This window comes from Carassius gibelio, chromosome B11 (genome assembly GCF_023724105.1).
Source record: "Carassius gibelio isolate Cgi1373 ecotype wild population from Czech Republic chromosome B11, carGib1.2-hapl.c, whole genome shotgun sequence".
NCBI lineage: Eukaryota > Metazoa > Chordata > Actinopteri > Cypriniformes > Cyprinidae > Carassius > Carassius gibelio.
Genome location: NC_068406.1, coordinates 9,919,588 through 9,938,321, shown reverse-complemented (window position 1 = coordinate 9,938,321; position 18,734 = coordinate 9,919,588). Strand labels below are relative to the sequence as shown.

Here is an 18,734-nt window from a genome sequence, read left to right as displayed (position 1 = left end):
TGCTCAAAATAAAGCAGTTATTGCTCATTAATTCTCTTTTTGAGGTTATTTGGCATAATATAATATAATATAATATAATATAATATAATATAATATAATATAATATAATATAATATAATATAATATAATATAATATGAAAAAAAATAAAGCAATTATTGCTCAAAATAAAGCAAAATCTTGCTCATTAATTATCTTTTTGAGGTTATTTGGCATAATATAATATAATATAATATAATATAATATAATATAATATTTGCATTTTTAGAACTTATATTTATAATATTTATTATTTATAATATGAATCATTAAAATCTATAGCACATATGCATTTGAAATTTGCAAATATCATATTTACATAATCTATATTTAGAATAAGTACTTTTGTGAGTTGCTTATATTTTAATAGGACTTAAATACAATATAATAATACTTATGAGGGACCATCAGAGCTGCGATCTTAGAAGGCAGCTGCGTTTGTAGATGGTAAAAAACAAGGCAGCTCATTCAACAGTACAGAGTCTGTATTTACTCTAAGAAAGAAAATATAACGCATAATAACTTCGATGAATTACTTATATTTTAATGTACATACAAATGTTACCAATTAAACTTCACTTGAACTGTTAAGTAACATAGGGCCTATAAAACATAATTTACTTTATATTTATTCATAGCAGAAGCTTTTATCTAGTGTCTTACAAATGAGGATACACAAGCAGATAGAAAACAATATCAGACATGCTACTAGACCAAACTTCAACAAAGAGGAAGTGCATAACAGCAGATAGTAGAGAAGGTTTTTGAGTGCAATTAAACAAACGGTTACGAGTTAGTTAGTTAATTAGGGTCTTCATTATTTAGGCCTATGCTCCACTTCTGATCAGGGTTGAGGGTTTATTTTGGGATAATGATGGTCTAACTGCACAGGATCCCCACCGTTTCATTAAAAATAATTGTGTTCAGAACATAGAGTACTAAGAAAGTACAGAAAAGTCTCCCTTTTTTGTACCAGTAACTTTAGTCGGGGTCTTCTGTAAACATCACTATCAATTACTGACTGATTCTAACATAAAAAATAAAATCTGCTGACATGCTTCAGCAGAAAATGTGTGAAAGGTGCACAATCCTCTATTTCTGCCGCAGGCATGGTCTCTGAACCTCATTTCAGTGAAATTACTTTTTCCAATCCAGGTGTGAAAGCCTCATTTGGATGCCTAATTTTTGCTGAGCAGTACTCGTTTTACTGCTGTCTGGGTCATTGGCTCTGAGATCTTCTGCTATAGGTAATGCACTGTATACACACACACACAGACACACAAACATCAACAAACCTCATGTTTGAAATCGAGCTGGAAGTTGTTAGAACATCTGATCTGCTTGCTTAATGAAAAGAAGCTCTGACTCTCTTACTGCTGTGAGACGCACAACATCTAACAGGGATTTTGTCAATTTGCGGCTGCATTTTAACACCCCTCGGCATTTTAAAGAAACAGAACTAAACCATACAAATAGTTACATACAAACAGAACTTCTGTCATCATTTACTCACCCTCATATGTTCCTCCAGCACTCACTTGCTTTGTTGAAACACAAAAACAGAAGTTTTGCAATGCCACTAAAGCATTTAGTGTCCACAAGGTTGCAACAATTGTTATATTTTATACATAAAATAAATATTCAATGAAAAAATTAGAAATGAAATAAAATGAAATAAACTCACTAGTACAGTAAAATAGTATGTGCTATGTGTGCCTAGAATTTATATTTCAGTGTTAGTTATAATATATATATATATAAAATTGTCTTTATATTTCAACTCATATAATGTGGGAAATATACTTTTTGTTGTCCATCCTCAAACTAACCGCAGGCACTACTCTTCACCAAAACGGTAACTACAAAACCAACATAACAGGAACCTTTGTAAATTCTAACATAACACAACATCAACATTTAAGTACTATCTTATGTCCCTCTATGTTACTCTTGTGTAAAAACACAAAATAACTTAATTTATACATTTATTTTCCTTGTTTTCTGATGCAAAGCATGCTGGGAACTAGAAAAATGCAATCATTTTAAGTTCACCTTACTACAACAAAATTTTGAGTTTACAGAACTTATTTAAATTAAATCCAATTAACTTTCATTATTATTTTAATGGAGTTAACTAATTTAATTTGACTAATTTCAATGTTCGGTTTTACAGTGTACAATAATTTTATATGTGATTATTTTGTGTATATAAACAAAATCCGAATAAAATTGCATATATAAACTTTAATAATTAATAAAAAGGCCTGTGATATTAATCCAAAATTGGCATGAAACATAAAAAAATGCAATTTTTAAGAATGCAAGCGAGATTCACCAACTAGAGGGGAGGGAAATATATTCAATATTGAATTATCAATGACTTCAATTTCATTCTGTTCTTCACACAAACCTAACGCATGTCTTCAGAAGAAGTTTTTTTTATTATTATAGTATGTAAAAGAGTAGCTTAGAAATTCAGCAAATTGTCTCATTCTGCATTAAATTAATTCATATACTGAGACTTAAGTGATTTTTCGTTTTATTATAGTAAAACATAAAAAAAAAATCCTTAAAGAAAAAAATAAATAAAATTGTTTTCAGAGAATTAATCTTTAACACTTGTGTTTTTGTACTGTACTGTCAGGTTTGTAAACTTTTTTTAAAGTATAAACAAATCAAAAAATCTGTCAGTGCAGTAAATATATTCAAGATTAAATATATCCTAATATAATAGTATGTCATTACACAGTGTTGCTTCAAGTTAATGATCTCAGTTTAGAGATTTTTAGCAAATGATACTGTAAAACAAGACAGCAACACTCATTAAGAACATTTATCAGCACATATTAACCTCTAATGAAGCCTTTTAACAGTGCATTTCTTTTTTAAAACCAAACCAGCAAACTGACTAGCCCTTTCCTAGCCCTGACCTGCTCTTTCTCAAAGCTGTTCCCTAATTAGTCTACACAGATCTCTCTTAGAATTGCACGCTAATAACCGTGGGTCGTGTGAAGATGGGAAACCACAAAGCAGAAAAACAAAAGGTTTGACAGCTTAGTACAGCGAAACCCAGTTTAAACTTCCACTAGACAGATCAGCTAATTAACAGCATCCACAACACACACACAGACGATTGGTCCAGAGCCGTATTGAACAAGCTCCGGTGTGAAAGAGTCACAGTCTCCCGGCAAGCAGAGAGGGCTTGTGTGATGAAGCGCTTTGATTGGCCGTTGCTATAACAATAGGGGAGGAGAGACAGCCAAGTGGGGGTGGAGACCCAGCATGATTATAAAATCCTTCAGAGAGACACATTTGCTTCCTGTATGTGTTTATTTTTGTATTTATTTTCTGTTATGTTTTCCCGCATCTCCTCCTGTCAGAAGGCTCTCTCATGAGCAGAAGCAGGAGGGAGCTCAGAGAGGGACGTGAGACAAACGCCTGTGCCTCTCTCTATACTGCATGCACGCGTGCAATGCGTGCTGCAGACTAAATAAGACACCTCCAGTTTTGGATTATCTGTCTGGCGGTGCGCTGACTGCCTCCAGACCTGGAGGCCGCCCTCCTCCTTCTCTTTCTCCTCCCTTTCACACTGAAGGAAGAGTAGAGTAGAGACGGTCTACTGTTTACCTCCTGCAGACTCCAGCCACTCCTGTGAGTATGCAACCGTGTCTGTGTTGTGACATGAACTGTTGTGAACTGACTTTATGACATGCTTGAGATGATGTTGACCATGTTGTTATTTAAAAGCTGAAACCGTGTACATCTACATCTAGCACTGGAATAATGCCATAAAGGCTGTTTCCATTCAGGTTTCGCTCAGCTTTCTAAACCCACATGCTGACGCAATATATGCGGCTTCGGGGTCACGCGTGTTCAGCGGCGTGGGCTTTGATGCACACATGATTCACGGCTGGGACTATACATTTGCGGAGAGCGTCCTTTAAAGTGACACATTGCAATGTTTACATAACACGCCTGCTTATCGCAGCCTATCTGACAGTAGGCACACCACTCGAACGCACAAATAGAGTCAGTCAATAACATTAGTGTGAAGCAGGGCCAGTGTGAAGGCACACTAGGCGGCTGGCAGTGGCTCATTAATGCAGAAAGGAGCTATTAATAAACGAGTCATGCATCTTGAAGTCAAACAGCCCACTGGCTGCGGCCGCACTCTTAAAAGCAAAGCCTATCAAGGCCGCTTTGGGCTCTTTGTAAGAGTAAAAAGTTTTTCGAACAGAAAAGTGTTTTAGTTTCTGGATCTTGAAAGCAACATTTTGAGATGGTTTCCCACAGAATGGGCGAGTAAAAGTTGAGCTGTTTGAAAGAGTCAACAGAGAAAGCATGAATTCACAAGCAACTTGTGCAACTTTTCAGAGTAGAAGGTCTTGAAAAGCTCATGTGATCAGGGAGATGATCCAGAGAGGGCATGTGGAAAGACACAAATCATCTTTAGGTTTGCTTGAGGGAAGGTTACTTTTATTTAAATGTTAAAACAACTTTGGGGCTGGCAACATATTGCTCATGAGAAATGCACAGTCATTGCATTAAGTAGCAACTCAATCGCTAAAATGCTTTTAGCATTAAAATGCATAAGAGCGCAATGTTATATAGCTCAGATCATTTGGTCAATCAACAAACCATTAATTACAACTTTTGCCTCAATAAACTCCTAATTAGCTGCTTATTAGTAGTTAGTAAGGTAAGTTTAGGTATTGGGTATGATTAGGGATGTAGAATATGGTCATGCTTTATAAGTACTTATAAAAAGCCAATATGTTAATAATAGGCATGCTAATAATAAGAATTGGTCTTTATATTAAAGTGTTACCGATATATTTACAGAGATTCGATCATAGTTTGAACAACTCGACAGTCACATTAATGCACTGGAGTAATAAAAACAAAAAAACTATAGCAAAAGTCTCTATTTCATCTAAAACAAAACTATTGAGACAAAATAGGTCTTTATATGTGTGTGTCCCTTGTTATAATTGGAAACCCAGTGGAAATAATAATAGAAATGGTTATTTTTATTAGTTACTCATGCTGACCAGTCAGTCTCCTCATAATTTGCTCCACAAACTTTATTCCACGTGTGGAAGATAACCTTCATTTAATAGACAGAGTGAGTACTAGGCTAAACCTGAGATGTGGTGAAGACAACACTATTATGTAAGTTTATGAGTTCCTTAGGATGAGAATATGACAGATATTATCACCTCAGTCTAGACAGCCAGCATTTCCTCTCAAAGCTAAATTGTGTATTCAGGAGGAGCAATTGAGGTTTGTTGGTCTTCTAACTCAGTAAATTTCTTTCCTCGGCTGTGAGGCCGTACTTCAAGAAGGCGATTGAAGATAATTGCGCAATTTTGCCAAGGAGAGCAGCATCAAATGAGAGGTTTTATTGCTCGTTTGAGATAAATGGTGCCTGGTATAGAGTGACGGCTGCAGTGACGCACAAAAATGTCCTAAGCAAAACATATCATATATCATGTGCTTGGATCCGGTGATGTTAATGGCCCGGTGTAAGGGAGCAAAGTATCAGGAGACAACAAAAGCTCCTTCAAGAATTTCCCTGTTGTTTGTATTCAAGCTGGGATACGATTTCAGAGCCCTGTGATTATAAAGAAGTGCTCCTTGCCTTTCTTCTCTGGCTTTGAAATGGAAATAACACAAAATTCCCTGTCTAGATAGAAATAGCACATGGGTAGAATGAATACGCCGCCCTGTATTGTGCATGATTCATGTTAGTCAAAAGAGCTGCTGTGCTTTAATGGTGACAGGAAGATGAGAATGAGGTCAACCCAACATGGACACCAGGGTACAGGCCCGGGGCAGCACACAGCTGTCTGTTCAGCCTCTTCACCATCTGCCCCCTCGCTATCTCTCGCCTCACTGCTCACGGTCCTGTGAACGAAAAACCTCTGTTCACACTGCTAGCAAGCGCTTCTGAGTAACTTTCACACCACCGACGGATTCATCACACAAAACAAGATGCTGGACGTTGTCAATGAAATTACGCAACTTATGTCTGAAACTTTCACGAGTTTGCAACAGGGATGTGAGGAATGACTAAAATCTTAATCACAGTATGAGTCTATTTATACTATGATATAAAATCACATTGTAGATATTTTTGCATGAAATAAGTTAATAATAGTTAATAGTTAATAATAAATAATAGGTAATAAATTATAGTACACACACATTTTTAAGTGTATAATAATAATAGTTATAATAATAATAATATTACTATCATTATTATACACTAATAAACCACTAATTATTTGGAACTTTGAGGGATACAAATCAAAACTTAAGATTATTCATAACAAAAAAATATTCATAAGAAATAAAAAAAAAACAGTTAGTCATTTAGCAGACACTTTTAACTAAATGACTTACAAATTAGAAACAATCAAAATCAGCAAAAGAGCAATGATACGCACGTGTTACAACAAGTCTCTGTTAGCTTAACATTAGCATTACATAACAATTAAGCAAAAGTATCAACATTAAACAAATATTATGAAATGTATCGCTCTGTTTCTGATTAAATGAGCCATTGTTAAATACTATTGCACGGATAGTGCTTGTGAGCACATACAGTATACATTTCTGTATTAATATGGTAGGTGCAATTTTGCTTAAAGACCAAACATAAGCATCTAAACTCTGAATACAACGTGGTACATATCCTCTCACCACCTAGCCCTTGTTTGCCCTAATCAACAAATTGTATGCTGATATATAAGCTTAAGTACTTAAAGACATGTGCAACTGAAATAATGAGTAATTAACATTCAGCTAATTACATGCACAGAGAGACATGTGCTCTATTGTAGTAATGCAGTCAGTATCCAAATTATAGAATGACTATTAGGGTGGAGATTTTAATTTGAAGTTTGTCATATTTTGGTGCACCAAGCACAACTAGATAATAAGTGATCATATTGACACTATACTTGTAAATATATATTTATTTAAAAGTATATATATAAAATGCTAAAAATTCACTGATCTTTAAGGGGTCATATGATTCGATTTCAAACTTACTTTTCTCTTTGGAGTGTTACAAGCTCTTGGTGCATAAATAAGATCTGTAAAGTTGCAAAGACTAAAGTCTCAAATCCAGTCCAAATCCAAAAATGTATAAAAGTTCAAGAGTCAACCACACACCCCTAAAACTGGTTGTTCTAACACACCCCTACATCTCTAGGTCTCTATGTGGGAAGATTTGCATAACAGCGCCCAAATGTTCACGCAAAGAAAGAAGGCGTAACTTTTATTTTCTCTGTTGCCGCTGGCGTCATGTCGTGAAGTCGCTGTGTGTTTCGTTGTGAAAGCTAAACTACTTGTTTGGTCTTCCAAAAGAGAACACGACTAGAAATCAGTGGTTAAGTTGTATTTCAACACTGTTCCAGAACAGTTCAACCCATATATTCAGCTGTTTGCTGTGCATTTTATGGAGGATGAGGACTGTAAACATAGGTAAACTGTTATTTGGCTTGTTTGTTGTTTCTCAGATCACAAATGCAGACATGGTTTTATGTTTACACAGCGAGATTCGCAACGCAACGCGTAAAAAGACAGTATAAGTCATTATGATCAGTAATTATGTTCCAACTGGATGCAACAAATGCCTAGTTTGTAATGGGTTTTATTGGTTTTGTCTCGTCTAGTGATGTCCGGATTGTGTACAAATCTTTTCTAATTAACTGGATCTTAACTGGACTGGTCGAACCAGTTCACCAAATCGAACTAAATCATTTGAAACGGTTTGCGTCTCCAGTACACACTAATCAACAAATTACTTAAGTTATTCGGTTTCTAAACCTGTCTTACACTTCCCCTCTGACGCAAAATAAACCAATACCCCGAGTTATTCAGTTACTCCTAACAGTACACTGACTGAACTGCTAAAAGAGAACCAGTGATGGGATGTGCACGAGCAGAGCAGCTGGAGTCTCGTCCTGCTGAGAGATGGCATCACAGTATGGCAAGGGGAGTAACATTTCCGTCACACACTTGAGGTATTCAACCAATCACAACACACTCGATAGCTGGCCAATCAGAACACATCTCGCTTTTTCAGATCGCTTTTGCATTGAGCTTTGTAAAAAGCGATGCATTTCAGAAAGGTGGGGCATAGATGAGAAACAATAATGTGCATTATATGGAAAATAATGTTTGTTTTTTTTTTACCTTAAACCACACAAACACATTGCATTACACCAAATAGACAATATAATGTTATTTTTAGCAGCATCATATGACCCCTTTAACAGCTTCAGATTGATAACAGTCAAAATTAAGTATTTACAGTAATTTTACACATACAAAACTTACTGTTTTTGCTTTCTTTTGGGAGATTCAACCCTCTCCCTCTTTATAACTTGCACCCTGAAAAGTCACTGAGAGAAAGAGTGTGAGAAAAAGAGAGATACACTATTGATCTGCACAGACTAATTTTGCTGTTTAAAGTCTCTATAGGGCACTTATTGATTTACTAGAAATAACTTATAGGACTGAGTGCTTATTGATCGAGCGTGGTTTCACAGCGCTGATGACATCACTATAAATCTGTGAGTGATTACAGGAGACTAATGGCCTGCTAACTAGACAAATAATTACACCCTCATAAATTAACCGTTCTTCATTACACGCCATATGGCACATAGAGACAAAAGGTTCTGCGTTCAGTGTATTTTAATTACTATGGGCAATGTAATTTATTGTGTGCGGTGTATTTTATCTCTGGCTATGTATGCATACAGTACATAAGCTTAACATGTCTGTCTGTAGATTGTCAAAGCTGCTACTGTTGCAGAGCAAATGCAACCATTCCTCAAATAAAAGAATTGAGGACAAAAAAAAAAAAAAAAAAAAAAAACTACCCCGGAAACACTGTAAACAAAGCAGCTGCACAACTTTCTGTTTCTAAAAGTTGTTTAAATTATTTAAACAGTCATTCAGATTTGTTTTTTTAGAACCACTTAGTAACCAAAACATGATTTGTAAACTCTGCGGATCACTGATTGGCCGTAGATAATCTATACTACCTGCGCCACTGAACTTGTGACATAAAATTGCTGTACAGATATTCCTCTCGTTGATAGAAGAGGAGCAGATCCAGCGAGAGCTTGATGGAGGCACAGAATGAAAACGTTTTTCACGAGTCGCGACAGTAGAGCCGACACAACAATAACGTCATGTGAATAATACTTCCCACTCTAAAGCGGTACTAAAGTCTAGTGGAAAAGCAAACAGAGCTGAGTTGAGCCGTGCCGTGGAAAAGCACCATAAATTCAATACCTTGATAATACTGTATACCGTGATAAAAGCATTAGCAATTAACCGCAACATGAAAATTTGATACCGTCATATGCCTTCACAATAACAAAAAAGACAAAAAAAAATGTACTTAATGCAGTCAAACCAGGAATAATACCATAGAAACTGCATGCAATAAACATCATTCAAAACTGAAGAAGTGTTGTAGAAACACTTAAAATATCCTAACAACTGCTCAGCAACAGACTAAAAACCACTTAGAACAGCCTAGAAACTGGATAGCAACACAAAAACACTCAGAACAGCATAGCAACTGCATAGCAACACAAACAACACTGAACAGCCAAGTAACTGCATAGCAACACACAAAAAACTAAGATCAGCTGCATAGCAACGTAAAAATACTCAGATCAGCCTAGCCATTATAACTACTCCAAACAGCTTAGCATTAAGAGCATTAAGCGGCACTCACAAAAAATGCATTCATCTAGTTCGCTCAGTGTTTAACACACAGTGAACAGCTAGTCAAAAAGGTTTAGCCTAGCTTAGACAAATTGTTAATCAAGATTTGGCTTCAGCTTTCATGGAACTTAATCATATCCCACATCTTAGAACCTGTAGTTTTGAAAAGGCTTTCTATTTGAATTTCATATATGATTTCATATATATCCCATTTTCTTTGCATCTGAAGGCAAGTAAAGTTATTTAAAGTGACCCCTGGATTGTGGGAGGATTCGTATCACAAAAGGGTGACACATTAGACCCTTAATAATAGACAAACACTACAAGTTAGTCACTGTAAAGTCCCACCATGTGTCTTTTTTGTGGTCATTTATGGCCAACTTCCCTTTAATCCTTTCATTTTGGCATTTTAAAGAAAAACAAACTGTTCTCAGATCAGTCTTATCTCTGTGAATATCAGGGTGAGGATGTGCCACCCACAGTCCAAACAGAGCTAGTCACCCAGCAGCTCTGAGGTTAATCTGTCAACACACTTTTATTTCTATAAATCATCATTTGTTGGTGCCATTTATGGGTCATAACTTCTGTGCAGCCTCTAGCAAACCAGCATGGGACCGGATCCTTCAACAGAGCACACACAGACTTGTTAAATCCTGCACAGAAAACCCTATTTCACAGGTGGCTAGTCATTTAGTGGTATAGCTTTATTTTCTGTACTGTTACTTATACAAACTCTGTCCAGCAATGACTTATTCATTTTTTAGTTGCAGTCATATAAAAAAGAAAATTCACAAATTTGAGCAAGGGGTGTCAAACTTATTTTAGGCTGAAAAAATATCCTAACAGTTATGCTAATATCAGTCTCAGCCTCAGATGACATGCTCAAGAAACCGTTGGCTGAACGTCTGATGCATATCACACACAAAAGGTGTTGTCATCTGATCCATTTGATTTCCGGGAGATGTGCGTCTCACGTTCTTTAACGTTATGCATGGAAACAAAGATGCCTTTGTGCCAAACCCTCTCAAGAAGGAAAAAAGCTGTCATGTTTACAACTATGACAATGATCTCTTATTAGTATCTATTACAAGCTGGTTTTTCAAAAAAGTATGTGAAATATGTAAAGTTCAAAGCATAGACTCTTCAAAATACGTCCAGGAGTTTTACACGCCAGTCTGATATAGAGAAATTTAGGCCACGCCCACACTGGGGGGGGGGGGGGGGGGGCAATCCAATGCTCTCCGATGACTTTGTATTGCTGGAAGCTGCCTCCTTGTCATTTCTAACTTATATATATATATATAAAAAAAAAAAAAAAAACACTGAAAATGCTAAATGGTGCTATGTGACCAGGTGAAGAGTAAACAAGCTAAAAAAATACAAATATGGAGTATATAACTTGTATAGTATACAGCATATATATTAGTGATGCATGAGTCGGGTCAGGGCGGGTTAAGAAATTGCCACTTTATCGTTGGGGCGGGTCACTAAAAACACATTTTTTAAAAATCCATTTATGTTGCATGGAATTTAGTGGTGGAAATTTTAAGAGATTCGATTATTTTTGGTTCGTTCACCAAAATGATTTGTTCAGATTCGTTCTCTGATTTGTTCAGTAACCATTTCTTCATATTACACAAATACGCCACAGCAAGTGGCGAAAAAGAGTGTCTTGTGTTATGTCTTAAGTCAATGAACATATTTACTTGTGACAAAAACTGATTTGCCGTTATTACATTGAGTGTATGATTGCATTAAATAAATAGTCTAGAGTTAGTCAGAGCTGGCACTCTGCTGAGGAGGGAGGAACTTCAGTGTACGAGAAATATGAGTCAGTGTATTCAGTGATAAAGAACGATTCGTTCAGCTAAAATATTCGTTCACATACTAATCACTAGTGTAATTCCCTATAGCCTATATTAAATATTTGGAAAATATATTTTCATAGTGTATTGGGTTCTTTGATAAGGTCAAAATACGAAGATCTAAGCAACAATGTAACTTCCATGATGTCCCCGATGCGCGGGGCGGGGCGGGTCAAGAAATGTAACTTTATTTGCGGGGCGGGCCAAATAATTTCAGAAAAGTGGGACCCGCGGGTCGGGATTTTTTTTTTTTATATATATATATATATATATATATATATATATATATATATATATATATATACTCTATAATATTATATTCTGTACATTTGAATTAATATATTATAATAAAACATATCGTTCAATAATCATATAATCAATAATCCGTTTCAGAAGTGATCAGAAGTCTCAATTTAACAAACATCTCCTATCAAATGTTTCCAAGATACAATCATTTTCATTTACAATTATATACATATATAATATTTAATATATAAAATATAAAATAAAACACGTAATTTCTCAGAAACTAAGTCAGTTATCTCAACATAAACTCAAACATTAAAATTAAATTATCTTCAAAGTACCACATATATTTTTCATATATTTTAGTTTATAGATTTAGCCTTAAAAAACAAAATCAAACTATTAGTATAAAAAGACATTTAAGGAGAAACACAGATGCATAAAGCCTCACCCAAAACACTATTAAGTCTCCTGAGCTATGAAGGAACAACCACTGAACATAATGCAATCAAAGATGCACAGATTAAATCAGTAGTAAAAGATATTGAGCTTAGCAAATGTTAATGCGTGTCCAGGGACGCCGGACTGGGGGTAAAACCAGTACTGATTACTAGGGCCCCAAAGGAAGAGAGGGCCCTTGAAAAGTCTGGAATACATTAGGACTGCCTATGCATAGGGCCCGGCATCTTGTGCAGCGCCCCTGTGTGTGTCTCATCCGGGCTCGTTTCCATGTTTACAGTAGTTAGCCTGCTGTTTGCAGTAAATAAAGGAAGATCTTCATAAGAATGTTGCCTAGCATTTCAAGCTAATCCATCCATTTTTACTCATTAAAAGGGCAACATTTTGACTTCATATCAGACAAAGCAAAATGCTGTTTTTACAAATCGCTAAAGATTTTGATAACAGCTAGAGCCTGCTAGCAATCGTCACAGCAGGAGGGAACAAACCCAACACATCTAAAGAGCAACAAAATGACCATGTAGTCGATAAAAATCACAGTTTGTTCCTTCTCACCAGGCATAGTTTCTTTTCACATAATTGTGAGCAAGCTGAACGAACACTAGCACAACTATTAAACGCATTTAAGCTGATAGTTGGCGGTTGTGTTTTGTTATGGCTTTTTAAAATAAGACAAACACTAGAGGCATTGTTATAGCCTGACGCCCACTTTTTTTTCTTTCTTTTTTTGCTTCGTGCATCTACATAACAATAAAAAGAGCTTCTTGTAGTCAAACAAGACATCTCTGGCACTGGTTATAGCGGCGCGTACAGTGAACACAAAGGTCTTTATTGCTTAGTCTAGATGGGACGGGGAACGACAGGCATTTACTTATGGTCGTCTCTCTAAAAATATATAATCACTCCCTCCCCCAGATTTATGTACATTTTAGAGCCACGTCAACTGTTTACTCATGTAATGAAAAGAGTATGAACAAATGAAGGAAAATGATATGACGCTGACACTAACAACATTACTAATGCATCATTCACAGCTTGCTCCTTTCCAGTCTAATGTGGCCGTCAAAGTAATATGCATCTTTATCTATGTCCACACATGCCAGGAAGCCAAAGGCAATGACAAATGGCCCTTTCTGTCGTGTCATTTTCAGCTTTGCCGAATATTAAGCTGTCTACGTGTCCATGGAACCCATTTGTCTTAGTTTAGTCGTACGATTTTCAGCTTGACAGGCAGGAATATTGTATCGGGGCGATATGCTTGTGAGGTATCGCCATCCGTCTTAAGGGGGACGTCTCAATTTTTACAAGCACCAGGGCCGGACAGGCCGGCGTACGAGGTCAGTTACAGTGCATTCAATCAACCACTGGCTCCAGATGATAAAATGACAAGAGAGCCACTGGCGCCCAAAATGAATCATTTCAATGAATTGAAATCGTCAAACAACAGAATCTCTCAATATAAGTGGTTGTTAAAAAGCAAAGTTCTCCCTTAAATTCAACCCTACAATTAAGCCTAAGTATACACTTTAAGAAATAATTGTAATTTTAACAGTGAGATACTAAAAATGCTACAGTTAAACCGGCTGATAAGTTAAGGTTCCCTTATTTTTTTGTTGAAAAACTGTTATATATCTAGTAAGACATAATTATACAGCAAAATACAGTTAAATATAGCTTTTAGAAGTATAAAAGAACAAGTCATCTTATTATTTACAGTGGAAAAAATACTAACTGACAATAACTATGATTTTTTTTTTAACATTTTTATAAGAATTTTATTTCAAAGAAGTTTCTTAGCTGGCCATTTATGTTTATTGGTGTTTACATTTAAAGTTATGTTAATGTTGCAATATTTAATGCTTTTAAGCAGTTTGTCGGTGTATTATAAAGGTACTGTCAACATTCTAAAGATAAAAATTATTAAATAAATGTCATAAAATCACAAATTGATGAATATCAAACTTTCCTGTCCATACCAAGTTTAGGTTTCAGTTTTACGCCACTAATTTGTAAATGTTTAATTCACATTCTGTAGCCCTGAGAACTGACAACTCAATAGTTCAACAGACAAGTCACAGTGTTTCTCTTCCTTTTGCCTTTCTAAACGAACAGGTTTTAACGGGATAGGAGGAATCCAGTGTAACTGCTTGTAGCGATGTCATTCTGAAAAACAAGGGCAAAGCTGTGCTGGCATACTGGGAGTTGTAAAACGCTACTGAAGCATGCATCTGAGCGAGCGCTCCTGTCACTGAGGCGTAAACTCATCTGACCGCAGGACTGAGCTCAGCCTGTCTTTGTGGATAGGGAGTCAGAATTGTGAATCTGGGTTAGCTCCTAATTTACCCATTAAAGCATTATTGCAGAGGCAAAGCATCTTTAGATGATGGACATGAATCTTCTGATGGACAGGTATGCTAATTTACAGAAAACTTGGTGACAAATGCATCAGTTGTAAATGTACCGAATATGATGCACAGATGAGAAAATTATCTTTGGAATCACCCATGGGAAAGACTAATCATAAATGACATCTTTTCAATATCTCACTTGCTTCTCCTGGACAGCAACAGAAGGTTCGGTATGAAAACAAATATTTGCCATCTAAATCTTCATTAAAAAATAAACTAATAATAAAAAAAAGTATTAGATAAATAAAGGGAGGTTCAACGTGAAAGCAAATACTTCTCATAAATAAAACATGAGGATGTTCAATATGAAAGAAAATACTTAAATAAAATAAAATATCAAAGACCGATTCCTTCCAAAAATAATAAATCTAAATGAATGAAAATGAAATAAATAGGAGGTTCAATATCAAAGCTTGATTCCTTCAATAATAATAACAATAATAATAAATAGGAGGTTCAGCATGAAAGCAAAGACTTCTTAAATTCTTCAAAATAAAATCAAAAGTAAAGTAAGGTAAAATAAAATAGGAGGTCCGATATCAAAAACTGATTCCTTCCAAAAGAATAAAATAAATAAAACATAAAAATGAATGAAAATTAATTGAAATAAATAGGAGGTTCAATATCAAATCATGAGTCTCTCTATAATAATAATAATAAAATAGGAGGTTTAATATGAAAGCAAAACCTTCTTAAATTCTTCTAAATATAATAAAATAAAATGAGACCCAATATTGAAACTAAGATTTCTCAGATATAAATAAATTACTTTTGTTTATTGCTTTTGTCCTCTGTCAACAATGGTCTCATTTGTGTGAAACCTCTCAATAATATCTTTAATATCTAAGACTTGATCTAAACTCAATATATTAATTCAAGTTCTTCTTGAAAGAACTGTGACATGAATTAGGCCTTTCGCGATAATCAATATATCGACTTATCGCACAATATATGTACATGACCTCAATCATTTTTAGTGACATAATATATACCCACCATATTTATATGCAACAAAAAGTTGTTATTGTGATAGGCCTAACAAGGATACTTTACTGAGAAAATGATCTACCCTGAGCTATGAAGGAGTCACCTGTGGACAATCAAATTCTCCTCTGGCCGTTTCCACACTCATATTTCTACCCATGAAGCCGCTGAGACTGAGACATTGTTGTTTTTAATACAGAGACACTATCCACAGCTCTGTGAGAGATCATGATTCATTACAACGCCAGAACAAAAGTAAAATACCCTTTATTGCTCTGACCAGTGTGTGGAAGGGTACTCTTCTCCTCATTAATCTGTCTAGACCCCTGACCGGTCCTGTTTATTCCACTTCCACTGTGTCCTCACGACTTCCCCAAAGCAAGCACTCAAACAGAGCAATAAGGAGAAAGAGAGCGATCTGTGTTTCCCCTGGTTATTCATTCCTTCCTTTACTGATTTAACTCAAGCAATAGCAAAGCTAAATTACATGTCTGCTCCAAACTGCCATTGTTTTAACTCATTTTACTCAGAATATTGGCAAATCTGGAGGTAAAACATGTCATTATCTGTTGCCTTTCATTATCAACTTTATAAACAACCCCACAGTTCCAGGCCTGGAAGTTTTTACGATTTTTAACACCAATGTCTCAGCAAATCGTCGTAACCGTTTGGGAAAATGAAATCCAATGCAAGTGACTCTGGACAGATTGAACACAGGATTCCTGGATTTGTCCTCTTACTGGAGTAGCACCTTTATTCCTCCTGAGAAGACATTGCAGGAGTGCACTTCCAGATGAATGACTCAGTCGATCCTCTGGGCATCTGACAGGATCTAGGTCATCTCTTTAAAGACACATGTTGAGAGAGTCAAGAGTTCTTATAAAATATGATGACTGTTTCTGGATGAGTTGTTTTCTAGAAAAGCTGCAATAAGTGCAGAGCAAATCACAATGCATGAATCACATTGTTTTTCTTTCTATTTAAGTTGATCACACATGACATCAAAAGTCCTATTTATTTTTTTCGCTGCTCTTATAGTGCACAATTTATCAGTGAACGTTATTTCATAAAAAAAATTACAATTGAATTTTGGAATCATAACATTATATTTTATAAAGTGTTTATTATTATTGATTATTAAATTAAACGTTTTATTATCAAACTAAAATTTGTCGTTACTATACTGCTTGTTTAATTTCAGATTTACAATTTTAGTGAGAACTAATGGCAAATCTAAAATGCAAAAAAAAAAAAAAAAGTCAGAAATGAACATGCAACTTTAAAATATTTTGCATCAACCAACATTTACATTAAACTAAGAATTAAATCAAACAAACAAAAAATGTATATTACCCAATAACCAATATGGTGCAGATTGTGCATCAAAATGTAAAAAAAGTTCCTTTATTATTATTATTATTATTATCATCATCATTTATGTATTTATTTGCTTGTTGGTTTATTCATGCGAAAAATTTAAGACACAAGCACCTAAATAAACACATAATAAATATTTTGTCATATAAACAATGTTTCTCCACATTTGTGAGAAAGTGCCTGACAAACCACCCAGTGAAAAAGCCAAACTCAATAATAACAGTGACACAGAGGAACTATCCTAATATGCATATCCTAATATAATATAGAATTTTCCAAATCAAAACCCTGGTATTTCCCGATTACCAGTGACATTTCCTCCGTACAATTACAAGCAACAAGATGTAATTTCTTTGTGCATGAGACTAGGATATCCTTTTTCACCTTGCAATCAAATCACAAACACTATTCAGCAATACCAAGATCTCCTCATAGCCGTCTCAGCATGCTCTCTCCCTGGACAAAAACTAGCATTTGATCAGCCGCAGTATTGAATGAACTGAACCCACGGGTGCCTAAGCCTCAATTAATGTGTAGGTGAAATGATTTCCCTCTCTGTACGTCAGTACTCAGCCTCCACAATGCACTGACGCCGCTCCGCTGGAGGGCTTAGCCGTGTTCGCCAGAGGCAAACGTCATGTTGTTTTTCTCATTGTTCAATAAATGGACTTGGTGGACTGACATCTCTGCAGTAATGCCAGTACTGTAATAGCAGCAGCATGGGAGCCAAATGGGAGAAAAAAAAACATTGTTTTTAATGTCACAAACAATTTCTGCAGGGCTTGCGAATGCTTGAAAAGTTTCGTAATGCACTCAATAACCAGACTCGAAACTAGATTTGAGATTCGTTCTTTGAACAATAACCACATGACAATGACCTTGCGGCTGGACGATTCTTTGGGGAAACAAAAGGGGGGCAAACTCGAAATCAAACACCATGTGTTTGTCACTTGCAGCCATGAGTGGGAATCTAATAGGCAGATGAGTCAAAAAAAAACAAAAAGCCTTTATGTTTTCTCTCTAGTTTGGACGAACGCAGAAAAGGCGAATTATTCTGACACGCAATCGTAGAGAAAGCAGCTTGAGACAACACTGTTGCACCATCAAGGGCATCCCGCTGCCAAATGATGGGTTTTCCCGCTCAGAGCTGAGGGCCAAGTTGATCTGGCACGAGAAAGAGAGCAGATGCCATTTGATGATGGCGAGCCAGAATGAAGCGGCCAAACTCTGTCAGAGAGATCAGAATCTTCTCATTATTTTCTCACATCTTTTCATGTGGGAAGTCTTGTTCCCAATCAAAACCGCCATACCCCACGGAGTGTCCAGTCTACGGAGTCTGTGGAAAAGTAAATTAGGGTTTGTTTATCAGTATGTCTTGCTATGCAGGAGTTCTGGTTGCACTTTTCACTTTGTTTGCAGGGTCGTGAATGAGACCTGCATGGATATTTGCCTTTTGGCCGTGTGCACAATGTGCCAGTGTGTGCTCTCTGGTCCGTGCAAAGCCAGATCTGTAGTCTGTAAAGAAGACAAATGGGGTGCATCCTGATTTGGAAAGCATTCTTGGCAATGAGCAATTAAGCTGCTCTGGTAAGAAAGAGTAAA

At 35.9% G+C, this 18,734-nt stretch overlaps 1 protein-coding gene across 1 annotated transcript in view; it reads left to right on the top strand.

The window, feature by feature from the left end:
* Positions 1-3,374: 3,374 nt before the first annotated feature.
* The window catches only part of LOC127967823 (cyclin-dependent kinase 18-like), a 64,498-nt gene continuing 49,138 nt past the window's right edge, over positions 3,375-18,734 (top strand). Inside the window, exon 1 of the mRNA XM_052568540.1 lies at positions 3,375-3,688. The gene's annotated coding sequence lies outside the window, so the exon portion shown is untranslated. The remainder of the gene's footprint in view (positions 3,689-18,734) is intronic.